Genomic DNA, 17,128 nt, shown 5'->3' on the forward strand with positions numbered 1-17,128 from the left:
TTTCTTCTAAGACTGATTTGTTCATTGTTTCAGCAGTCCACAATATATTCAATATTCTTTGCCAATACCACAATTTGAATGCATCAATCTGCTTCTGTCTTCCTTTTTCATTATCCACCTTTTGCACGCATATGAGGTGATTGAAAACACCTTGACTTGGGTCAAGCTTGCCTTAGTCATCAAAGTAACATCTTTGTTTTTTTAAAACTTTAAAGAGGTCTTTTGCAGGAGATTTGCCCAATGCAATACATCGTTTGATTCCTCACTACTGCTCCCATAGATATTGACTGTTGATCAAGTAGAATGAAATCAATGACTTCAATTTTTCCCATTTATCATGATGTTTATCTGTCCAATTGTGAGGATTTTCATTTTCTTCACGTTCAGGCATAATCCATACTGAAGTCTGTAGTCTTTGATCTTCATCAACCAGTGCTTTCAAGTCGCTTTCATATTGGCAAGCAAGGTTGTGTCATCTGCATATCGTAGGTTGTTAATGAGCATTCCTCCAAACCTGATGTTGTGTTCCTCTTCACATAGTCCAGCTTCCCAGATTATTTGTTCAGAATTCAGATTAAATAAATAAGGTGAAAGGATACAGTCCTACACCACAATTTTCCAGTATTAAACCATGCAGTGTCCCCTTGTTTTGTTCGAACAACTGCCTCTTGATCCATGTACAGCTTCTACAGGAGCACAATTAAGTTTTCTGGGATTCCCATTCTTCCTAATGGTATCCATAATTTGTTATGATCCACACAGTAGTAATACTAAGAAATGTGACTACAGAGGGAAGGAGAAATGGGATTTGGAAAGGGGCACACAGGGAGCATCAACTCTATCTGAAACATTCTATGTATTTAAAAATATATAAATCAGAGGTGGGGCGAAGACAGTGGAATAGCCAGATGCTTCCAGTGATCCCTCTTACAACAAAGACCCCAGAAAACAAGTGAAACAATTATGTTTATGACAAGCTAGGAGACCTAAACATGAAAAGCAAAGTTAGAAAACAGACTGAGTGGCAGGGGAAGGAGAGATGGCTCAGTAGCAGAGAGGAGTTACTGGACCTGAATCGCCGGGATCCCTCAGGCACCATTACCGGGAGCAACTGTGGTGGGCAGGTAGTAGCATTTGGCCCCAGTTTCCTCAGGAAGAAACAGCCAGCCACAAGCCTACTCACACCTCCGGAACCAGAGAACAGCGCTCTCAGCAAAAGCTAAGTACTTGCATATATTTTACAGTGCCCCCCACCCTAAGGAGGCTTCAGTGGTTGTTGATTTCCCTGGGCCTGAGATAGACCCTGCTGAGTGCTCTGAGCCATTCTCCCGGCCTTGGAGAAAGAATAAATTCACAATTGGGAGAAAAGATAATTTGCCAGCTCCACTAACCTGGGGAGCTCAGGACAGAAGCGGCTCCTTTCCAGGCATAAACGGTCCGTGAATTTTGAAGACTTTTCCCCATGCATAGACCCGTGTGGGCCTCTTTCAGGAGAATAGGCCCTTGTTGGCAGACTGCAACTGTATCAGCTGTGTGGTGGAGAGGTGGGTGTTTGATGTTTGACACTGCTTTGCCTATTAAGCAGAGTCCTCACCTACCCACGTCAGGAGCCTAAGGACTGACGGCTCCACTCAGGTCACCCAGTCACCTGTTGACAGGGGTCCAAGGATAACTGGTACCTCCTATTCCTTACAAACAAAAGCATTGGGTGCCCATGGGCCAGCTGCAAAACTCACCCACCTGTGTGCTCTAGGGAACAGTGATGCTCTTTCTTCATAGACATTTGGGGAACAGTTGTCAGCCCCCTGCCTTGTTCAGAGCGTGGCCCCCTGCTGCAACCAGATACCAGTACCTACACCAATCACCCCTGCCCCTTTAAGACTGTATGACAGAGCCTGTACCACACAATTGATGATCAGCTCAGAGGTCAGTTTATAGCAATAAATGCACACATCCAAAAAGAAGAAAGGGCCCAAATCAAAGAATTATCTCTACAACTTGAACAAAGAGAAAGAGAGCAACAAAAGAAAACCTCAGGCACCAGAAGAAAGCAAATAATAAAAATTATAGCAGAATTAAATGAAATAGAGAACAGAAAACAATTGACAGAGTTAACAAGACCAAAAGCTGGTTCTTTGAAAAAAATCAACAAAATTGATAAACCATTGGCCAAACTGACAAAAGAAAAACAGGAAAGGAAGCAAGTAACATGAATAAGAAATGAGACTGGCGAAATTACAACAGACCCAACTGAAATTAAAAGAATCATATCAGATTACTTCAAAAAATTGTACTCTAACAAATTCGAAAACCTAGAACAAATGGATGAATTTCTAGAAACACAGGACCTACCTAAACTAACACAAACAGAGATAAACAACTAAATCAAAAAACGCTCAACAACAACAAAAAAACGCCCTGGCCCGGACAACGTCACTGTAGAGTTCCACCAAACATTCAGAAAAGAGTTAACACCACTACTGCTAAAGGTATTTCAGAGCATAGAAAGGGATGCAATACTCCCAAACTCATTCTATGAAGCCATCATATCCCTGAAACCAAAACCTGGTAAAGACAACACAAAAAAAGAAAATTACAGACCTATATCCCTTTTTTATCCCTCATGAACTTAGATGCAAAAATCCTCAACAAAATTCTAGCCAATGGAATTCAACAACATATCAAAAAAATAATTTGCCATGACAAAGTGGGATTCATACCTGTATGCAGGGATGGTTCAACATTAGGAAAACAATCAATGTAATCCATCATGTAAATAAAAGACAAGAATCACTTGATCTTATCAATTGATGCAGAAAAAGCATTTGACAAAGTCCATCACTCATTCATGATAAAAACTCTCAGCAAAGTAGGAATAGAAGGAAAATTCCTCAACATAATAAAGTGCATTTATGCAAAGCCAACAGCCAGCATCATCCTAAATGGAGAGTGTCTGAAAGCATTCCTCTTGAGATCGGAAACAAGACAAGGATGCCTTTTATCAGCACTCTTAGTCAAAATTGTGTCAGACCAATTAGGCTAGATAAAGAAATAAAGGGTGTCCAGACTGGTAAGGAAGAAGTAGAAGTATCTCTATTCGCAGATGACATGACCTTATACACAGAAAACCCTAAAGAATCTGCAAGAAAACTACTGAAACTAATAGAAGAGTTCAGCAGAGTATCAGGATACAAGATTAACATACAAAAATGAGTTGGATTCCTCTACATCAACAAAAAGAACATTGAAGAGGAATCACCAAATCAACACAATTTACAGTAGCCCGACCCCAAAAGATAAAATACTTAGGAATAAATGTTACCAGAGAGATAAAAGACCTCTACAAAGAAAACTACAGTGCAATTCTGCAAGAAACCAAAAGAGACCTACATAAATGGAAAAATATACCTTGCTCATGGTTAGGAAGGCTTAACATTGTAAAAAATGTCTATTCTACTGAAAGTGATCTATAGATACAATGCAATTCCGATCCAAATTCCAACGACATTTTTTAACGAGATGGAGAAACAAATTACCAACTTCATATGGGAGAGAAAGAGGCCTGGATAGGTAAAGCATTACTGAAAAAGAAGAACAAAGTGGGAGGCCTCACACTACCTGATTTTCGAAGCTATTATACTACCTCAGTAGTCAAAACAGCCTGGTACTGGTACAACAATAGATACATAGACCAATGGAACAGAATTGAGAATCCAGACATAAATCCATCCACATATGAGCAGCTGATATTTGACAAAAGCCCAAAGTCAGTTAAATGGGGAAAAGACAGTCTAACAAATGGTGCCGGCATAACTGGATATCCATCTGCAAATAAATGAAACAAGACCCATACCTCACACTGTACATGAAAACTGACTCAAAATGGATCAAAGACCTAAATATAACATCTAAAATGATAAAGATCATGAAAGAAAAAATAGCGACAATGCTAGGAGCCCTAATACATGGCATAAAAAGTATACAAAACATTACTAACAATGCAGAAGAGAAACCAGATAGCTGGGAGCTCCTAAAAATCAAACACCTATGCTCATCCAAAGACTTCACCAAAAGAGTAAAAAGACTACCTACAGACTGGGGAAAAAGTGTTTAGCTATGACATTTCTGATGAGCATCTGATCTCTAAATTCTACATGTTACTGCAAAAACTCAACTACAGAAAGACAAATAACTCAATTAAAATACGAGCAAAAGATATGAACAGGCACTTCACTAAAGAAGACGTTCAAGCTGCTAACAGGTACATGAGAAAATGCTCACTATAATTAGCCTTTAAAGAAATACAAATCAAAACTACAATGAGGTTCCATCTCACCCCAACAATGAGGTTCCATCTCACTCCAGCGAGGCTGGCATAATCCAAACAACACAAAATAATAAATGCCGGAGAGGTTGTAGAGAGACTGGAACACTTACACACTGTTGGTGGGAATGTAAAATGGTACACCCACTTTGGAAATCGATTTGGCACTTCCTTAAAAAAAAACTAGAAATAAAACTACCACATGATCCAGCAGTCCCACTCCTTGGAATATATCCTAGAGATATAACAGCCTTTACACAAACAGATATAAGCACACCCGTGTTCATTGCAGGACTGTTTACAACAGCATAAAGATGGAAGCAAACAAGGTGCCCATCAATGGAGGAATGGATAAATTATGGTATATTCACACAATGGGATACTAAGCATTGATAAAGAACAATGATGAATCCATGAAACATTTCATAACATGGAGGAATCTGGAAGGCATTATGCTGAGTGAAATTAGTCAGTTGCAAAGGGACAAATATTGTATGAGACCACTGTTATAATAACTTGAGAAATAGTTTAAACAGAGAAGAAAATACTATTTGACGGTTATGAGAGTGGGGAGGGAGGGAGAGAAGGAGAGGGGTTTTCACTAATTAGACTGTCGATAAGAACTACTTTAGGTGAAGGGAAAGACAACATACAATACAGGAGAGGTCAGCACAACGGACTAAACCAAAGCAAAGAAGTCTCCTGAATAAACCAAACACTTCGAAGACCAGCGTAGCAGGGTCCGGGGTTTGGGGACCATGGTTTCAGGGGACATCTAAGTGAACTGACATATTAAAATCTACATTCTGCATCCCACTTTGGAGAGTGGTGTCTGGGGTCTTAAACGCTAGCAAGCAGCCATCTAAGATGCATCAATTGGTCTCAACCCAGCTGGAGCAAAGGAGAATGAAGAACACCAAGACACAAGATAATTATGAGCCCAAGAGACAGAAAGGGCCACATAAACCAGAGACTATATTAGCCTGAGGCCAGAAGAACTAGATGGTGCCTGGCTACTACCGATGACTGCCCTGACAAGGAACACAACAGAGAACCCTTGAGGGAACAGGAGAGCAGTGGGTTGCAGACCCAAAATTCTCGTAAAAAAAACAGACTTAATGGTCTGACTGAGGCTAGAAGGACCCCAGAGTTCACGGTCCCCAGACCTTCTGTTAGCCCAAGACAGGATCTATTCCCAAATCCAACTCTTCAGACACGGTTTGTACTGGACGGGTACTGGGTGGTATGGGATAGCAAATGATGTTGGTGAGGAGTGAGCTTCTTGGATCAAGTAGACACATGAGACTATGTGGGCAGCTCCTGTCTGGAGGGGAGATGAGGGGGGAGAGGGTGTCAGAGGCTGGCTGAATGGACACAAAAATGGAGAGTGGAGGGAAGGAGTGTGCTGTCTCATTAAGGAGAGAGCAACTAAGAGTATATAGTAAGGTGTATAAATTTTTGCATGACAGACTGAATTGATTTGTAAACTTTTACTTAAAGCACAATAAAAATTAAAATATATATATATTAATTTATATATATATATCAAGCAGAGCTTGGTAGGTGCTGAGTTGGTAGAAACTGGTAGACAGGGAACTTTCTCATTAGTTGGTGTCCGGCCCACACAGGTGTTAAATATTTTGAATATCCCCTATGGAAAAAAACCTTATAAGATGTTAAGATTTGAGAACTATGGATAGTATGTTCACAAGTGTTTATGTTATTAATTCTTAAATATTTCAGAATAAAACTTAAAAGTCTATTTAAAAATCTAAAAAAATGACATGAGTATGTGGAGCTACATATCACATTTATGGATAGGATTATTTAATATTATAAAAATGTGAACATATTCAAAATTTATAAAAAAATGTAATGTCACCCCAGCTAAAATCCTAGTAAAAAATTTTGAAGGGGCAACTAGACAAAGCAATTCTAAGATATATATACAGAAATGTAATGATTCACAGATAGCTAAGACAATTTTGAAAAATAGGAGCAAAAATGCTGGGCTCCTCCTACCAGATATAAGACATATTATAAATACATAGGTTAGTGTACGTGATACTAACACAGTAACAGATCAATACTGTATCATTGGAACAGAGTAGATAATCCAGAAACAGATCTATATTATATTGGTACTTGACATATGATAAAGATAAATCAGTGAGGGATTGATAGATTATGTAGTAAATGTTGTTAGGAAAATTCATTTATACATATGTAAAAAGAAAAAGTTTTATCTATACAATTCATTGTATACAAAATTTTTTGAACTATTAAACATCTACATGAAAATACTAAACTATAAAGCCAATAGAATAATGTATATCTAATAGGAAATATATTTGTGATTTTGAGATAAGAAAGGATTTCTTAAACAAGACCCAAGGAACACAAATCATAATGAGAAAAATGGATGGAACTGGCACCAACATTAAAATTATTTTCAGTGACAATAGAAAAAGTAGACAGATGGGTTACAGGCTGGCAGAAAATTGCAACATTTATAACTAAACAATTGCTGATCTAGAAGACGTAAAAAAAAAAAAAAAAACCCAAAAACCAAACCTAGTGCCGTCGAGTCGATTCTGACTCATAGCGACCCTATAGGACAGAATAGAACTGCCCCATAGAGTTTCCATTTCCAAGGAGAAGACATAAAGGATTACTGAAAATCAGCAAAAAGGATGAACAAAAAACTAAATCTATTAGAAAATAAACCACAACTACTAATAGATATTTTATAAAAGGATAAAATCTAGTAGGTAATAATTTTATGAAGAAACATGCTTTCTTACTGGTAATCAGATAAATGCAAATTAAAAAAATGAGACTTTAGTCAAATGGGAAAAATTAGCAAATCAGATATCAACTGATGGTGCGGATGTGGAGAAATGGAAACCCTCAGGTACCTCAGCAAAAAAAAAAAAAAAAAAACCTCAGCAGAGACTGTAAATTAGTGAAATCACCTGACAAGCAATCTGACAGTATTTATTGAAATTAACAGTCCATTTACACTATAACTGAGTATTGTCACTCCAGAGAAGCTCACTTTCAGGGCTGCCAGGTGACATAGACAAGGATGTTCATCACAGCATAATTTGTAGTAGCAAAAAGTTGGGGCAAAGAAAGACTGAAAGATTTCTCATAATGATCAGGAACAAGACAGGGATGCTCACTCTCAGCACTGCTATTCAACATAGTTCTGGAAGTTCTAGCCACAGCAATTAGGCTAGGGGGGAAAAAATTATCCAAACTGGGAAGGAGGCAATAAAACTACCCCTTTTCGAAGATGATATGATCCTATACATAGAAAACCCCAAAGAATCCACAGGAAAGCTATGAGACCTAATAAATGAATTCATCAAGGAGGTAAGGTACACAGTCAATGCACAAAAATCAGTTATATATTAACATTGAGCAAGTGGAAGTGGAAATTAAGGAAATATTATCATTTATAAAGCATCTAAAAGAATAAGATAGCTAGGAATAAATTTAACAAGGAAGGTAAAAGACTTGTACACAGAAAACCATAAAATATTACTAAAAACCCATAAAGGATATTAAAGAAGGTCTAAATAAATGGAAGGACAGTCCATGCTCATGGATTGGAAGGCTTAATATAGTTAAGATGTCAATACTACCCAAAAACAAAGAAAAAAAACCAAACCCATTGCTGTCAAGTTGATTCAGACTCATAAAGACCCTATATATAGGACAGAGCAGAACTGGCCCATAGGGTTTCCAAGGAGCAGCTGGTGTATTCAAAGTACTGACATTTTGGCTAGCAACCAAAAGCTTAACAAATTCAACGAAATTCCCATCCAAATTCCAACATCCTTCTTTATAGAAATGGAAAAGGGCAAGGGACCCCGAATAGCTAAGGAAATTTTGAATAAGAATAAAATTGGAGGACTCACACTGCCTGACTTCAAAACATCCTATAAAGCCACAATAATTAAAACATCCTGATACTGGTATAATAATAGATACATAGACCAGTGGGATAGAATTGAGAGTGCAGAAATAAATCCATGCATCTTTGGTACACTGATTTTCTACAAGGGGGCTAAATCCATTAAATGGAGAAGGAAAAGTCTCTTAAATAAATGGTGCTCGGAAAATTGGATCTTCACATGTAGAAGAATGAATTAGAGTTCATGCCTCACATCATATACAAAAAGCAATCTAAAATGAATCAAGGACCTAAATGTGAAAACAAAAACGATAAAATTCTTAGAGGGAAACACAGGGGCATGGCTGTGGGGCCTCATTTTTAACAACGGATTATCAGATTTGACAACAAAAGCACAAGCAGTAAAAGACAAAACAGATAAATGGGACCTCATAAAAACTAAATATTTTTGTTCATCAAAGGATTTTATCAAAAAAGTGAAAAGACAACCTAAAGATTAAGAGAAAAATTTTTGGAACAATGTCTCAGATAAGGGCCTAATATCCAAAACATATTTTTTAAAAGTCTATAACTTCACAACAAAAAGAAAACTCAATCAAAAATGGGGAAAGAACTTGAACAGACATTTTATCAAAGAGGATATTCAAATGGCCAAGAAGCACATGAAAAGATTGTCAATGTCATTAGCCATTGTTGTTGTTATTGTGTGCCATCGAGCTGATTCCGACTCATAGCAACCCTATAGGACAGAGTAGAACTGCCTCATAGGGTTTCCAAGCCTGTAATCTTTATGGGAGAAAATTACCAGGTCTTTTCTTCCACAGAACAGCTGGTGGGTTCAGATCTCCAACCTTTCAGTTAGTAGCTGAGTGCCTAACTGTTGAGCTACCAGAGCACCTTCACTGGCCATTCAACACCAAACCAAACCAGTTGTTGTCGAGTCGAAATCCGACTCACAGCGACCCTATAGAACGGAGTAGAACTGCCCCATAAGGTTTCCAAGGAGGTCCTGGTAGATTCAAATTGCTGACCTTTTGGTTAGCAGCTGAACTCTTAACTGCTGCACCACCAGGGCTCATTAGCCATTAAAAAAAACAAAAACCAGTTGCCATCAAGTCAATTCTAACTCATAGCAACCCCATAGGACAGAGTAGAACTGCCCCATAGAGTTTCCAAGGAGCACCGGGTGGATTCGAACTGCCAACCTTTTGGTTAGCAGCTGTAGCTCTTAACCACTACACCATCAGGATTTCCAATTAGCCATTAGAGAGATGCAAACCAAAACTACAATGTGATACCACTTCATCCCTATTAGAATGGGCCAAAACCCAAACCAAACCCAGTGCCGTCGAGTCGATTCCGACTTATAGCGACCCTATAGGACAGAGTAGAACTGCCCCATAGAGTTTCCAAGGAGCGCCTGGCAGATTCGAACTGCAGACCCATTGGTTAGCAGCTGTATGTAGCACTTAACCACTACCCCACCAGGGTTTCCATTAGAATGGTAATGATTAAAAAACAAACAAACCAAAAAATGGAAAACAACAGCTGTTGTTGGTGAGGTTGTGGAGAAACTGGAAGCATCATCTATTGCTGGTGAGAATGTAAAATGGTGCAGCCACTGTGTGAAACAGTTTGGCAGCTCCTCAAAAACTTGAACATGGAACTACCATAAAAACTCAGCAATCCAAATCCTAGATATATACCCAGAAGTGCAGGCAGAAATGTTCACAGGAACTTGTACACCAATGTTCATTGCAACACTTTTCACAATAGCCAAAAGCTGGGAAAAACCCAAGCATCCATCAATAGATGAATGGGTAAACAAAACATGGTACATATACACAACGGAATACTACTCAGTAATAAAGAGAAATGAAGTCTTGATGTACATCACAACATGGATGAACCTTGAAAACATTATGCCGAGCGAAATAAGTCAGTAGCAAAAGGACAAATACTGTATGATCTCACTTATATGAAATAAGCAAATATACAGAAACCAAGGATTATTAGTGGTGGGAGGGGGAAATGGGGAGTTTTGCTTAGAGCGCATTGAGTTTATTTCAATGGTGGGATGAGCTGTAAAAAATAGTGAGAATGGGTGCACAAATTCAAAAAAGTAATCAATGTCACTGAATTGTACATGTAAAAATTGCTGAGATGGCGTAAGTTTTGTTATGCATATTTCAACACACACACACACAAACAAGCAAATTGGGGCATACTAGGAGTGTATAGATATTCTCTTCCTTCCACAGGTACACCTACAGAAACACTGTTGCGACTTTTACTTCCTCTAGATAGTCAAGGTGACCGTCTCCTCAGCGCTCCACCAGGGCCATGGGCTGAGCCTGGCGGGGCCAATCTGAGGGTCTCACTAAACCATCCAATTGGCAGTAGCGACAGGCTGTGTGTACAAAGGGCAGGGAATTAATCAACGCAAGCTTACAACCCGCACTTACTGAGAATTCCTCATTCATGGGGAATAATTGCAATCCCCGATTCCCATCACGAATGGGGTTCAAAGGGTTACCCGAGCCTGCTGGTGTAGAGTAGGCACATCCTCAACCAGTCAGTGTAGCGCCCATGCAGTCCCAGACATCTAAGAGCATCACAGACCTGTTATTGCTCAATCTCGGGTGGCTAAACACCACTTGTCCCTCTAAGTTGCAGGATGCCGACCGCTCAGGGGTTGCATAACTAGTTACCATGCCAGAGTCTCATTTGTTATTGGAATTAACCAGACAAATCACTCCACCAACTAAAAACAGCCATGCACCACCACCCACAGAATCGAGAAAGAGCTATCAATCTGTAAATCCTGTCCCTGTCCAGGCTGGGCGAGGTTTCCCGTGTATACCCCCATGCATCTGTCAGTTTGTCATACTGTGGGGGCTTGGGTGTTGTTGTGATGCTGGAAGCCATGCCACCTGTATTCAGATACCAGCAGGGTCACGCATGGAAGACAGGTTTCAGCTGAGCTTCAGGACTAAGACATACTAGGAAGAAGGATCCAGCAGTCTACTTCTGGAAAGAATTAGCCAAGGAAAACCTTACGAATAGCCGCAGAACATTCTCTGATACAGTGGTAGAAGATGAGCCCCCCAGGTTGGAAGGCACTCAAAAGACGACTGGGGAAGAGCTGCCTCCTCAAAGTAGAGTAGACCTTAATGACGTGGATGGAGTAAAGCTTTCAGGGCCTTCACTTGCTGATGTGGCACAACACAAAATGAGAAGAAACAGCTGCAAACATCCATTAATAATCAGAACCTGGAATGTAGGAAGTATGAATCTAGGAAAACAGGAAATTGTCAAAAATGAAATGGAACCCATAAACATGGATATCCTAGGCATTAGCGAGCTGAAATGGACTGGTATTGACCATTTTGAATCTGACAATCATATAGTCTACTATGCTGGGAATGACAACTTGAAGACGAATGGTGTTGCATTCATCGTCACAAAGAACATTTCAAGATCTATCCAGAAGTACAGTGCTATGGGTGATATCCATACACCGACAAGAGAGACCAGCTAATACGACCATTATTCAAGTTTATGCACCAACCACTAAGGCCAAAGATGAAGAAATAGAAGATATTTATCAGCTTCTGCAGTCTGAAATTGATCAAACATGCAATCAGGATGCATTGATAATTACTGGTGATTGGAATAGGAATGTTGGAAACAAAGAAGGGTTGGTACTTGGAAAATATGGCCTTGGTGATAGAAACAATGCTGGAGATGGAAAGATAGGATTTTGTAAGACCAACGACTTATTCATTGCAAATACCTTTTTTCATCAACATAAACAGTGACTATACACATGGGCCTTGCCAGATGGTTAACACACAGAAGTCAAATCGACTATATCTGTGGGAAGAGACGACGGAAAAGCTCAATATCATCTGTCAAAACAAGGCCAGGGGCCGACTGTGGGACAGACCATCAATTGCTCCTGTGCAAGTTCAAGCTGAAAATGAAGAAAATCAGAGCAAGTCCACGAGAGCCAAAATACAATCCTGAGTATATCCCACCTGAATTTAGAGATCATCTCAAGAATAGATATGAAACATTGAACACTAATGACTGAAGACCAGACGAGGTGTGGAATGACATCAAAGTCATCATACATGAAGAAAGCAAGAGGTCATTGAAAAGACAGGAAAGAAAGAAAAGACCAAGATGGATATCAGAAGAGACTCTGAAACTTGCTCTTGAATGTCGAGCAGCTAAAGCAAAAGGAAGAAACGATGAAGTAAAAGAACTGAAAAGAGGATTTCAAAGGGCAGCTCAAGAAGACATGTGCAAAGAACTGGAGATAGAAAACAAAAGGGAAGAACACACTCAGAATTTCTCAAGCTGAAAGAACTGAAGAAAAAATTCAAGCCTCGAGTTGCAATAGTGAAGGATTCTATGGGGAAAATACTAAACGATGCAAGAAGCTTCAAAAGAAGATGGAAGGAATACACAGAGTCATTATACCAAAAAGAATTAGTCGGTGTTCAACCATTTCAAGAAGTAGCATATGATCAGGAACCGATGGTACCGAAGGACGAAGTCCAAGCTGCACTGCTGGCGCTGGCGAAAAACAAGAGTCCAGGAATTGTTGGAATATCAGTTGAGATGTTTCAACAAATGGATGCAGTGCTGGAGGTGCTCATTCATCTATTCCAGGAAATATGGAAGACAGCTTCCTGGCCAGCTGACTGGAAAAAGAGATCTATATTTATGCCTATTCCCAAGAAAGGTGATCCAACAGATTGCAGAAATTGTAGAACAATATCATTCATATCTCACCTAAGTAAAATTTTGTCGAAGATCATTTAAAAGTGGTTGCAGCAATATATCGACAGGGAATGGCCAGAAATTCAGGCTGGATTCAGAAGAGGACGTGGAACCAGGGATATCATTGCTGATGTCAGATGGATCCTGGTTGAAAGGAGAAAATAGCAGGATGTTTACCTGTGTTTTTTTTGAGTATGCAAAGGCATTCAACTGTGTGGATCATAACAAACTATGGATAACATTGTGAAGAATGGGAACTCCAGAACACGTAATTGTGCTCATGAGGAGCCTGTACATAGATCAAGAGGCAGTTGTTCAGACAGAACAAGGCGATACTGAGTGGTTTAAAGTCAGGAAAGGTGTGTGTCAGGGTTGTATTCTTTCACCATACCTATTCAATCTGTATGCTGAGCAAATAATCCGAGAAACTGGACTATATGAAGAAGAATGGGCATCAGGATTGGAGGAAGACTCATTAACAACCTGTGATATGTTTGATATGCAGATAACACAACCTTGCTTGCTGAAAGTAAAGAGGACTTGAAGCACTTTCTAGTGAAGATCAAATACCACAGCCTTCAGTGTGGATTACACCTCAACATAAAGAAAAGAAAAGAAATATCCTCACAATTGGACCAGTAAGCAACATCATGATAAACGGAGAAAAGATTGAAGTTGTTAAGGATTCCATTTTATTTGGATCCACAATCAACTACCCATGGAAGCAGCAGTCAAGAAATCAAAAGATGCATTGCATTAGGCAAATGTGCTGCAAAGGACCTCTTCAGGGTTTTGAAAAGCAAAGATGTCACCTTGAGGACTAAGGTGCACCTGACCCAAGCCATGGTATTTTCAATTGCATCATATGCATGTGAAAGCTGGACAATGAATAAGGAACACCGGAGAATAATTGACGCCTTTGAATTGTGGTTTTGGCAAAGAATATTGAATATACTATGATTGCCAAAAGAATGAACAAATCTGTCTTGGAGGAAGTACAACCAGAATGCTCCTTGGAAGCAAGGATGGCGAGACTGTGTCTTACATACTTTGGACATGTTGTCAGGAGAGATCAGTCCCTGGAGAAGGACATCATGCTTGGTAGAGGATGAGCGGAAAAGAGGAAGACCCTCAACGAGGTGGAATAACAAAGTGGTTGCAACAATGGACTTAAGCATAACAACGATTGTAAGAATGGCGCAGGACCGGACAGTGTTTCGTTCTGTTGTGCATACGGTCGGTATGAGTCGGAATGAACTCTATGGCACCTAACAATAACAACAGGAGTGTAAAATCAGGGAATAGATACGTAAAATATTGTATAAGCATTTGATGGAATCCTATGCAATGAGGAGAATTACCTTCAATTAACAACCTGGGGAGTTACCAATTTAATATGGAGTGAAAAATAGAATGAGATTTTAGTGTTCTTGGGAGTTCTGGTTCTGCTATGACAGTGTAAGCCACCTACCGACCATCTCCCCATTCATTACACCTATAAATTATGGACAGTTTTTTTTTTTAAATCTACCTGAAGACTCCAGAAAGTAACCAAAAACAGGCAGATGGTGAGTAGAGTCAAAACACAGAAAAGAGACCTGCATGAGGGTAAGTTATCCAGGTCCCCCCCACCCCCGCCTTTCTGGGCTTTGTTGAGAAAGGGGGCCTCAGTCATGGACTGGATTTAGTGCCCAGCCACCTAGTGCGATTTAGTGCAGGCAGCTAAAATTCTGGTGGAAACCCTACCTTTTGCAGGTCAGAGGAATCACAAAAAGTAGCCTGGGTACGATGCAGTGAGAGCAGGAAATGTCAGAAGGAGTTGGAGAAGACATTCCTATATTTTTGCCTGAAGCCACACAGCTCAACCTAACCACTGAACCATGCATGTGCAAGAATTAATCAAACAAGAAAGTCCAATGCTTAGAGAACTAAACTGAGATTTGAATCATTCACAAAAGTCTCATCCTAACCTCTGGACACACATACCCAAACCAACAAAACAAAGGATTTGAGAACAAAAATGAGATTAAACTACAGCCCTCATAAGGCAAGATAGAACTGATGACTATAATCTAACAGAGTTGATTGTCTGCTAAATCAACTTTTTTAATAGGATTTGTCTTAGTCATCTAGTGCCGCTGTAACAGAAATACCACAAGTGGAAGGCTTTAAGGAAGAGAAATTTCTTCACAGTAAAGCAGGCTAAAAGTCCAAATTCAGGGTGTCAGCTCCAGGGGAAGGCTCTATTGGCCTTCTCACCAAACCTCCCCCGGACTAGGAGCTTCTTTGCACAGCTCCTGGTACTGCTTTCTTGGTGGTATGAGGCACCCTCATCTCTCTGCATGCTTCTCTCTTTTATAACTCAAGAGATTGCCTCAAGACAATCTAATCCTGTAAATTGAGTCCTACCTCACTAACACAAATGCCTCCCAGCCTCCGTCATTAACATTATAGAGGAAGGATTTACAACATATAGGAAAATCACACAACACTGGGAATCACGGGCCAGCCAAATTGATACACACATTTTTGGGGGGACATAATTCAATCCATGACATGATTACAATAGAAGCCAAAGTCTACACAATATTTGCCATATCCAGGATGTAACCTGATTAGGGTCCTTGCCCTGGAGCAGTCGAACCAATGAAACATACTCCAAGTCAGAAAGAGTGAAAGTTTATTGAGATGCAAACATCACCGGGGACCCAGCAGCAATGTAACCGAACGCCACTCGGGTTCTTGTCCTGTCTTATTAGCTGATTGAAATAAAACTGACACTGATTGCAACGGAAACAGAAAGTGGCAAGTTTATTGTCTACGCATATAAGGAGCGCGTGGAGTCTAGTGACCTTAAGGCCACGTGCTCACTGACTAAGGGGGCTGGGGAGTTTTTGTTTCCAATGGCGTCAGGGGGTAGGGTTTGGTACATGGAAGTTTCTGCCTTTAGCCCTCCCATGCCTATATTTGGGGGTGGGTGGGGGTGGGTCAGTTGAAGGATGTGATTTCAATCTGTGCATGCTTCAAGGTGTAACTAGGGCTTCAGTGTGTAACTAGGGCTTCAGTGTGTAACTAGGGCTAGTCAGTGAACGGAGCCACTACCTGCTGCAACTTCCTGCTCAAAACAAGCTTGTGGTTAGCAAGACAAAGAGGAGGGGAAAGGGTGTTGACTGGGGTTTTCAATATTGCTGAGCAGCCTGTTTCAATCCCCCCTTTTTGTTGTAGGTTTCTCAATCTTGGGAAACAGGGTGCTGTGTCTCTCTAGCTGCTTCTTGCTGGATGGGGGCCTAGAGGTCTACGGGCTAGAAAAGTGGAGCTTTTGTGTTGTCTGAGTTAAACTGTTTTATCTCTCTGGTATCTATACAACCAACCTAACTGCCGTCGAGTCGATTCCGTCTTATAGCGACCCTACAGGCCAGAGTAGAACTGCCCCATAGAGTTTCCAAGGATAGTGGCCCTTTATTAGGCTGTTGTCTCCCTTCTTGATAGGGGGATGGGTCGAAATTTCTGGGCAATCATCATTTGGAGCTGGAACTTTTGAATCACTTGAAATGACTCTACACTTCAGGGGAGAAGGCATCAACTCATTAAGGCATACACCAAGACACATAAGCTCATCTAGTGAGAGGAACAACACAAGCAAAGGTTAAAATAGAAATTAGTAAAATGGCTAGAGCAAAAGCAATTCTTAATACTTTTATAGTACTTATTTTTATGACACTTATTTACCGGTCTTTGTTTCATCTCTTTAATAGCCACTTAAGTCTTTTCACTGCCTCACATTTTTTTTAAAAAAGGCAAAAGTGGGAAGTAGACAAGCATGTTTTTAGAGCCATGTCTTTTCAAGTCTTAAGAATATTACATGGTATAAAATGATCAAAGCCATTGAAAGCTTCACCTTTTCACAAATTGGCTAGAACCTGTGATCTTATATTCTGAATTGTCTTTTTTAATGATCATTGGTACAGATTTCAGTAACGACAGTTAGGAGGGTCTTCATTGGTCCAACAAATTTCTATTTACTCGGTGTTAATAGAAAAAGAGTGGAAAGTCTTTTGTGTTCTGGCTTATGTGAAAGTTTCCCTACAAGA

This window comes from Elephas maximus, chromosome X, assembly GCF_024166365.1.
Source record: "Elephas maximus indicus isolate mEleMax1 chromosome X, mEleMax1 primary haplotype, whole genome shotgun sequence".
Taxonomy (NCBI): Eukaryota; Metazoa; Chordata; class Mammalia; order Proboscidea; family Elephantidae; genus Elephas; species Elephas maximus.